This window comes from Sciurus carolinensis, chromosome 6 (assembly GCF_902686445.1).
Source record: "Sciurus carolinensis chromosome 6, mSciCar1.2, whole genome shotgun sequence".
NCBI classification, from domain to species: Eukaryota; Metazoa; Chordata; class Mammalia; order Rodentia; family Sciuridae; genus Sciurus; species Sciurus carolinensis.
The window spans coordinates 30,911,953-30,921,808 of NC_062218.1; positions in this window are offsets into that span (position 1 = coordinate 30,911,953).

The following is a 9,856-nucleotide window of genomic DNA, read 5'->3' on the forward strand; positions in this document are numbered from 1 at the left end:
TGATATTAAGGTCTTTAATCAGTTGAATTTGAATTCACTAAAAGGGAGATTATGTTAGAAGAGCCTGAACTAATCAGGTGAGTCCTTACTCTCAATTCTAAGCAGGGTCTCCTACAGGCTTTGAGGAAGTACCCTAAAGTGGTGCAGAGAAGGTCAAATGGAAGGCATAGTAAGCAGCCTCCAATCCTGAAGACCTCAGTCCTACAACATCAAAGAAGTCAATTCCACCAACAGCCTGAAGGAGTTTGGACAGAACCCCACCCCTACTTCAGCCTTTAGAGGAGGGTGCTGCTGAGCAACATTTCAGTTTCTTCCCAGGGAGAGTCTGAGCAGAGGACCCGACTTAATCATGCCCACGCGCCTGCCCCACACTTTTGCCAGGACTCATGAAGATGCTGTGCTTTCATTGTGGATGGTCCCCGCACAAACTCATGTTGAACTTGGTTTTCCAATGCAGTAGTGTTGACAGTAAGGCCTTCAAGAGCCATTCATGTCTTCCTCTTGAGACTAGACTAGTTCTTGTAGGAATGACATAGTTCTTCTGGATAGGTCGCTATAAAGTCTTTGACTCCTCTGCCCACCTCTCTTCCACACATGTCCACTCCACACTCACACACACTGGCCACGTGATACCATCTGTCATGTTATGATAGCCCAAGCCTTTGCCAGATGTACCCCATGGATTTTGGACATCTAGCATCCAGAACTGTGAGCTAAATGATCTCAGCCTCTTTACTTTGTAAATTACTCAGTCTTGGGTGTTTTGTTAAAGCAACAGAAAATGAACTCAGGGTCTTGCCCTATACTTTTGTATTCTAGGATATGTCTGGAGACTCAAAGGGCGCTGCATACATGGTTTGGAGTATCTTGGTCTACCTAGATATTTCCCCACTGGTCCTCTACCCAGAAGTCTTGAACTTTGACTTTTGATTTCTCAATACTGCAAATCCACTGTACACTGCTGGGGCTCCTCTTTTTGCATAACTGTTTGGAAAGGTTCTCCAGGGAGAAAACTGAAGTCACTGTCAGATTCTGCTCAAGTGTGTCCTATTCTCAGGGATCACAGGCCTGCTTATTGTCCAAAATCTGAAAATAGTTGTCTGCCAGAAATCTGTCTGGTTTTCTAGATATTTGTGGTAGGGGGGACAATCTGGTTATGAGTGACTCTGTCATGACTGGAAAAAGAATCTACCTGATTGACTTTTAACTAAAAATTATGGTATTTGTTAAGATTCCAAGTGAGACTTCTTCAGTAAAATAAAACAAAATTATACTGGTTTGCTATTGTGTGAGAGAGATTATCACTAATTTAGCAACTAAAGTCAAATTTATTATCTCATGTTGGTAACTCCTATTTCACTTTTGGTGGGACAGGAGTGTGGGAATTATTAAGTCAGGTCAACTCACTTTACCTTTGTCAGACCAACTCTAGTTGCAAGATTGTACTTCCAGTACTCATGCTTTTTTGTTTCTCTCAGGAGCACCCCCTCCTTGAATTGACAACCTATTTTTTCCAAACCAGGCTTTTGCCATGGATCCCTCAACTAACCCAAGACATTTTTAAAAGGAAAACTCAAACTGCTTTCCCCACATCACCCCAACTCAGCTCGACGCAGCAGGCGAGCATTTCCCTTCTGAAGAGACTTTAAGGGCACAACTAGTTGGTAAATATCTTCCCTTAAATTAAAATAATTATCAAAAGGTTAATTGGTATCCTCCATTCTGAGTTAGGTCGCAGCCAGAGGTCATGGAAAAGGGGGCCTTACTTCAAGCCTCTGTCCTCAACTTACCGATGGAGCAAAAATTTAACCTGTTTGTCACCAGGAGAAAAATAACCCTGAAAGTAGTCACGCAAAAAAAACAGATCAACTCAACAGCCAGTGGCATATCTCTGTAAGGAGCTTGACATAGCAACCTCATCCTTAAAAGCGATGGGAGATTATACTTCATGATTTTCTACAGTTGAACCTGGTCTGATTACTAACCAGGGAAAAAATAGTTAAAAAATCCTAGGCAGGAGGCTTTTGCTCAAAACAGCCATTTCCCTAAACTTGCATTGGAATGTAAAGGGCAGAAACCAGCAGACTCAGCAAGGACCATTGAGGAAAAAAGGGGGAAAAAGTGTCAGTTTAAATTTAATCGGAAAATGGCTGGCTGCAGCATAAGGAGAAAAAGAATTTCAGGGTTTCTCTCTCTCTCTCTCTCTCTCACTCTTTGTCTCTTTCCCTCTTTCATTTCAACATCTGAACTCATTGTAATCTGATACTACTGTATGATGATTTCCTAAAATAATTGACAGTCATATCATTTTTCTTTTTCTAGGACTCTTAGTTTTAAGTTCTATATTTTTCAACTCATGACTTTTATGGTGAATTCACATTTTTTTTTATCTTGCCTGCCTAAATTGATATGTTTTTCTGATCAGACCCATTTTATCCAAGTATCGATGTTTCTGACACTCTACTTTGTTCAGAGACCAGTTTGCAAGGGTTAACTCTCAATCTAATGGAAGCTTTAATGAGCATCTGCAACATTACAATACAGATGTACCTACAAACACCTGCAGGATCTCTGTTTCCTGTCCGTCTCGAATGCACGTGGACACTGATGTATTGTCCTATCTCCACGTCTGTGTATCCAAATTGGCATACAGATCAATAAGGGCTCATAAACTAAAATTTAAAAAATATGGATCCAAATACCTTTAATTCACATGATTTTAAAAGTTCCATTTAAATCAGGTAAACAAATGAAAGTAAAGATGTCTTTAAAATTACTCACAGGTTTTTCAAGGTGGTCAAACTTCTAATAAAATGTTGATGTCTATATAATGTCTAAATGTAACATACTCATTGTTTCTAGGATTTTTCTTGAACAAGGAAGAGACGGCTAATGCTGTCCCTTCAGACCCTGTCACCTTCCGGAGGGGGAACAGGTGATTTGCTGGGAGAATTTTAGACCTTGTACAGGGAGCAAATGGCAAAGGAGAGGGGGAACGTGAGTGTGGGTTTCCACAAACCTCCTCAATAAATCCTGCCACTTTTTTCCCTACAAAAAACCCCTCTGTGATTCTCACTCTTGCCCTGACACCCTTGATTTCTTTTTTTTTTTTTTTTTTTTGGTTCTGGGGATCGAACCCAGGGCCTTGTGCTTGCAAGGCAAGCACTCTACCAGCTATCTCCCCAGCAACACCCTTGATTTCTTAATGAACCCCTTTTCACATATACCTGAAGCTATTGCTTCTCCTGCCCCAAATTCCTAATGTCACTTTTATTAATAACACAGAGACAAATTAAATGTATCATATGTACTCCCCCTTCACCTTTCTCCTTCTCAAACACTAGACCTCATTTGGGATCTCTGGCTTCAAGGGACATTGACCTGACCCTCACCCAAATTCCTTTCTTCTCCATGTTTTCTGCATATCCTCTTTAACAGCTATACTGGGCCTGAAATAACAGAGGCAAGAACTAGCTGCCCCCTGGTGGTCCTCCTCGTTACCCCCCTTACCTCCCCCTTAATATTCATCCTTCTCATAATAGATTTTCTTCCCTGTATTCTTAATTTCATGAAGAAACAGCTTCTTAGTAAGGTGACTCAGTCAGCCCAAACTGGCTCCCGGGAACACCTCAAAGCCACTCTCCTGCGTTCACAATCTGAATTCCTGAATTCACAATCTGAATTACATAATAAGGAAAGATTGCCTGCAGTTACCCTGAAGCTCCTTCCATATACACCCCTCTGCAGTTCAGAATCCCTGTGTCCTCTCCCAGAATTCTGAAAGGGGCGTCCCCTACTTTTCCCCTTTACAGCTGGAAGTGGCCAGATGTGATACTGACACCCTAACTCATTATACCCCTTTCAGAGTCTGGAATGAAGGATATGGACAACAGGCGCAAAAGGAACTTACATTCCTGTTCCCCTACCTGCCCTCCTGCCTTGCCCCAAATGTTCCCACCACCAAAACTCCTCCCATGACCTAACCCTGCCCCCTGTCCGTCAAAAGGGCTGGCCAAAGTCACTAACTGTTCCCATGACCTGGTTCTGCCCGCCACCATTTTGCCCCTGATGATGTGACCCTCCTGTTATGGATAAAACTTTGCTGGTCCACGAGGTCTGCCTCCATTTTTTCTTTTTCTTTTTGTACTCCCTTCTATGTGCTTCCACTAACTTTATCTGTTCAGATCTTAGTTTACTAATTTTCGTTCTTCAATTTTTATTAATGGTGCTTAAGGACGTATTTTTGTCAGCATTTAAAAATACATACTATAAAGTCTGATGTATAGTATTTCGTTGAAAATAATATTTTAAAATTCCCCTCTTTGGTTATAATTCTCCTTTTCCCAAAAGCTGTTTAGTAGACATTGTGGGGGGTTTTATTTAAATTTCTAGATGGAGGGAAATTTGTTTCACTTTATTGCTGATTTGTTGCATTATTGCATGGAGGTAAAACAGTATTGCTTGTGTTTTTTCTTTTACTTTGTGGCACTAACTGCTTTCTTTGTAATTTAATGTCTGAAAATTTTTTCAAATTTTCAAAGTAGCCTAAGTACACTTGAAAAGATGTACTCCCTAGTATCAGAATGTGTATATATATATATATAATATATATATAATATATATATATATATTTCAATATATATTCATAAACTGTCTTGTGGATTATCATATATAGGTGTTTAAGTGACTTCTGACATCACTGTGACCAAAATACCTGACGAGAAAAACTTAGAGGAGAAATAAATTTATTTTGGCTCCTGGTTTCAGAGGTCTCAGTACCTAAACGGCTTTTTCCATTGCGCAGGGTCCACAGTGTGGCAGCACATCATGTCAGAAAGGTGTGGCAGAGGGAAGTTACTCTCATGGCAGCAAGGAAGCAGAAGGAGATGAGGAAAGGCCCACAGGAAAGATGCCCCATTCCAGAACACACTCCCAGTGACTCACATGTCAGTCATGCCCACCTGCTTACAGTTACCACCCAGTCTATTCAAACTAGGATGGACTGAGTAGGTTAGAGCTCTCTCCGTCCAATCATTTTACCCCTGAATATTCCTACATTAGCAGGGGGACGAGGGGACACCAAATCACAACAATAGGTCTCTACATTTCACTTATTTTTTTGTTCTCTTGGCCTCTCTTTTCCTAAAAATGATTTATTAATGTCTTCTATTACTAATACATTTCTTTTTAATTGTCCTTTTCTCTTAGTATCTAGTGTAGTTGGTTTTTACTCATGAAGATGGTTGTTTTGTTGTTGATATACTACTACTTGGTGTTACCTATTCATTTTAAATTGTGGCTTTCAACAATAAATGCATATTTCCTACTCATATTTAAGGGTTTAAGGTTTAAATCTAAACCTGCTTTCTTTTTGTTTCCATTTGCATCACCTATCTTTGTCCATCCCTATAATATGTTCTATCTGAATTTCTTTGTTTTAAGTATAAAAGTATAAAAGTTAAAGACACATCTTCCCTTGACAATTTGAAAATTTTTTATTCTAATACTTAAGCCCATTCACATTTATTTATGACTGATCTTTTGCTTTCAGCTTTTTATATTAGAATTGTTATTTTCCAGTGATGCGGTATTATTTGTTTTATTTTTTAGTACTGTATTTTACTTTTATAGACTTTTAAAATTTACTGCCTTTTTATAATGCCACTGTGTCATATCTTCTTACTTGACTTTATATTATCTGTAAATCGTTTTGGTATGTTGTTTCATTTTTCAATGCTAGGGATCAAACTCAGGACTTCATGAATGTGCAAGCATCATCTGTAAGTTTTAATAAAATAGTTTGACTCTTCAGTGACCATACAAAAATGAATTATTTTGTTTTACTTTCCCTTTCCTTTTTCATTTCAATTTTTGTTTTGTTTCTACTTTGGTATCATAAAGAGCTTATACATACTATTTTTCCACCTTTGTCTCTTTTTGAGCTTTGATTGTATAGCTACAATTTATTAACTACTCACCATCAATCTTTTTGCTGAAACATTTTAATCAGCTTGATTGCAAGAAGCTCATGTTCTAGAAAATTCTTCAATAAGCCCTCCAAGCAGAGCATTCCTTGAGTTCTTGAATATTTAAAATGTTCTACTCTGGGCACTGGGCAAGTGGCCCATGCTTGGAATCCTGGCAGCTCGGGAGGCTGAGGCAGGGAGATTGTGAGTTCGAAACCAGCCTCAGTCCTTAGTGAGGCCCAAAGCAACTCCGGGAGACTCTGTCTCTAAATAAAATATTTACAAGGGCTGGGATATTGTTCTGTGGTTGGGTGCCCCTGAGTTCAGTCTCTGGTACAAAAAAAAAAGTTCTCCTATGGAACTGATGCTTGAACAATAAGTAGACTGACCACAACTGTGGTGGGCCATGCATTCATTCTATGAATTCCATCATTGCATTTCTTTTCAGCTGTTGTAAACTAAATATATTTCCCTTCAACTTCTTTTTGCCTGGTTTCCTAGATTTATTTTTCCCTTTTTATAAAAATATTTAAAGTCTAAAAACTGAGATTTCAATTCTGCATCAATTTTTCTCAACACAAATTGGACGATTACAGTATGTAGAATCAGTACCTTTTGTATTTCTTGAAAATTTTCTAATATTATAGTTTTAAATGCAAGTTCTGTTCGATTGTTTTGCTCTTCTTCCTCAGGGCCTCCCATTATAGGTATGCTGGATCTTTTTCCCTACCTTCTATATAAACTACGTTGCCTTATTTTATTCTTTTGGGTGGTTTCTTCCCCTTCCAGTGTTACTTACTAAAATTTCATGGGATCCTATATTCTCTTACACATCAAATAATTTGATCTCTATTGTTGAGACATATTTCTCTTTTCCTTCTACTTCCAACTTAAACCGACTTTCATTTTTCTTTTTTAAATTTTTATTTAGTTTTTTTATTTTTAGTTCTATTTTGTTTTTTATATCTGCTTCTTCATTTTGAGGCATTTTAATTCAGTTTGGAATGTTTATAATTTCTTCCAAACCACAGGAAAATTTCCATCAGCTTAAAATTTTTGGTTGCCATTTCTGTATTTATCTCAGAGTAGCACTTTATGGATGTAAACAAACTTGATTCATTTATTTTTGAACAAAATTGGGACTTGGAGTTGTTTACAAGAATTCCTATTGAATAACTTCCTCTTCTTTCCAGGACATAAACAGAGCTTTTCTCATTTTGTTTATTTTTCAGTGTCATCAAAGTAAGATTGTGTGTCCTGAGTTTTTTGTTGTTTTTGTCATTGCTGGTGTTATATGACATCCTAGAGGAGCTGAAATAGCCTTCTCTTTTTCTTCATGCAGTCCACAAAGAGTGCCTCCAAACTCCCTTTAGTCTCTTTTCACCTTTACTGGGAGATGTCACCAGCTATGGTGAACATCTCTGGTCTCTCTCTACTGGCTCAAGGCAAAACTCTCTGTGTGACCCTCATTTACATACGACCTGTGCTCACAAATGTTCCCATGGGTAGAACTCGCTTTCAGGGTCCTCTGTAAGCACCCCCATGTCAGGGTCCCATGAACACAAGTGGAATCATTTCATTTTCTCTTCTACTAACTGTGCCAATCAATATATTTGTCCTGCTCTGAACTTCAACTATTAGAGCAATGTATGTCTTGATGTTTCTTCATAGAAAATCCTTGAAAAATGTTATTTTTATCTGAGGTCCCTGCCAGAGATCGATGAATGAGGGCTTTCCAGTATTCCTTCCCTGAAGGACCTCTTTTGTGAAATAGGTTCTTAAAACCCTACTGAGGATTAATATCCTGTGTCACCTTTTACTTAAAGTTTACTAACTTTCACTGGGAATTCACTTACTTTTCTTTTAACAATGTTTAGACATTAGTTTTATGTTTATGCTATACTTTTTGCAGCATTTGACAAATTCCCCACCTGAGGGATTCTACACTGATGACTTCAGGACCTAGAGTATTAGCTAAAAAGTGAGATTTCCACTTGCCATGTCTGGGAGTTAGGCAGTCAGTTTGTGAAATGAAGGATCAGTAGTCAACTGTATGACCTCCTTTTGCTAAAAAGGAAATTCCAACACTTAACAGAAACCTTGAGGATGGAACTTAACTCAGGAGAAAGGAGTTGGAATGAGTTAATGTCTGGACAAATGTTAAACTTCTATTTCAATAAAGAACTTCCTTCCGTGGGTATAATTATTGATAATTACTGTGGACAAGCAAGAAGTTTGTCATCTCAGCAGTATGAGATACAGCAGACCCCTTCCAAAAGGTCAGGAGGCTATACACAGTCAGATTGGGCTTAACAAGTTTAATGCAGGGGTGCAGGGTGGGTAGTGTCCTCTGGTTACACAAGAAAGATATATTAGACATTTGTTTAAGGTCAGAAAGAAAGTAGTCCAAGAAGATCTTTTCATTTCAAGAATCAGTTGGGATAGTTTTCCAAGTTATGAGTAGGGTAATATCAAAATTTTCAATAATTAGCTGGGCATGGTGGTATACACCTGCAATCAGGCTTAGGAGTCTGAGACAGGAGGATCACAAGTTTGAGGCCTGCCTCATCAACTCAGTGAGTCTCTAAGCAATTTAGTGAGAACTTGTCTCAAAATAAAAAATAAAAAGAACTAGGGATGAAGCTCAGTGGTAAAGTCCCAGGGTTCAATCTCCAATACTCTCGCCCTTGAAGTTTCAATAACTGAAAAACTGGTCAAGAAAGACATGACTTATACTTTTACCTACTATTTCTATAAATTTTGATTTTCATGTAGTGCAATAAATATTTATTTTGTACCCACCATGTGGTAGACACTGTGATACAGCCCATGGTTCTATTGGTGAGTTTAGCATGATCTTTGCCCTTGTGTAGCTTCAAGTTTAGCAGGGAAAGCAGATATCAAGCAAATCATCGCATTTAATGAATTAAATGATAATAAATGTGTTAAGTGTTTCAAAAGGGAGTCAGAGGTATCACGAAGTCTTCCTCTAAAAAGAAAATCAAGTATTTCCTGTGTTCCTGTTGAAAGTCTTCAGGAAGATGCCAACTGAAAATATATTGTTTTGTTGGGGGTTTGGTTTGTTGTTGCTTTTGTCGTTTTTGTTGTTGCCTCTTTTTAAAATCTAAGAGAAGAGGAAAATTAGACATTTAGACATCTAGAATAAAATGAATGTTAAGATAACCAATTGTGATCTTTTGACATTTCTCAGAATTTTTTCACAAATCTGCATTGAAATTTAATTCATATATCACAAATTCACCCGTTGAAAGTGTACCCATTGGTAAGTTTGGCAGTATCTGCAGAATTGTGTCACTGATTCAACAATTAACTCAGGAACATTCCATTTTCTCCAAGAGCAATTCCAGATGGACCAGCAGTCACCGTCGCTTCTCATGCTCTCAGTTAGTTCTTTCAGCACAACTTTCTTTAGTTTTTTTGAATATATTATAAAAACTGACTTCAAGTTTTTGTCTTATAAATCTAATATCTGTCTTCCTCAAGGAATTTTGTTTTGTTTTGTTTCTTTGCTTTTAACTTTTACTTTATTTATTTATTTTTATGGGGTGCTACTGAGGATCGAACCCAGTACTTCACACATGCCAGGCAAGCGATCTGTCACTGAGCTCCAGCCCCAGCTCCTCAGGGAGTTTTTATCAATTGCTTTCTACTGACATACTTTCCTATTTATTTGCATGTCTCATAATTTTTTGTTGAAACCCAGACATTTTGAATAACATATTGTGAAAACTCTGGAAATAAGATGCCCCCCTATCTCCACAACTTGTAACTCTTACTGTTCATTACTGTTGTTGCTATTTGTTTTGTGACTTTCTTGAACTAATTCTACAAAGCCTATTTTGTTGTCTTTGGCCTTGAAAGTCTTTGAT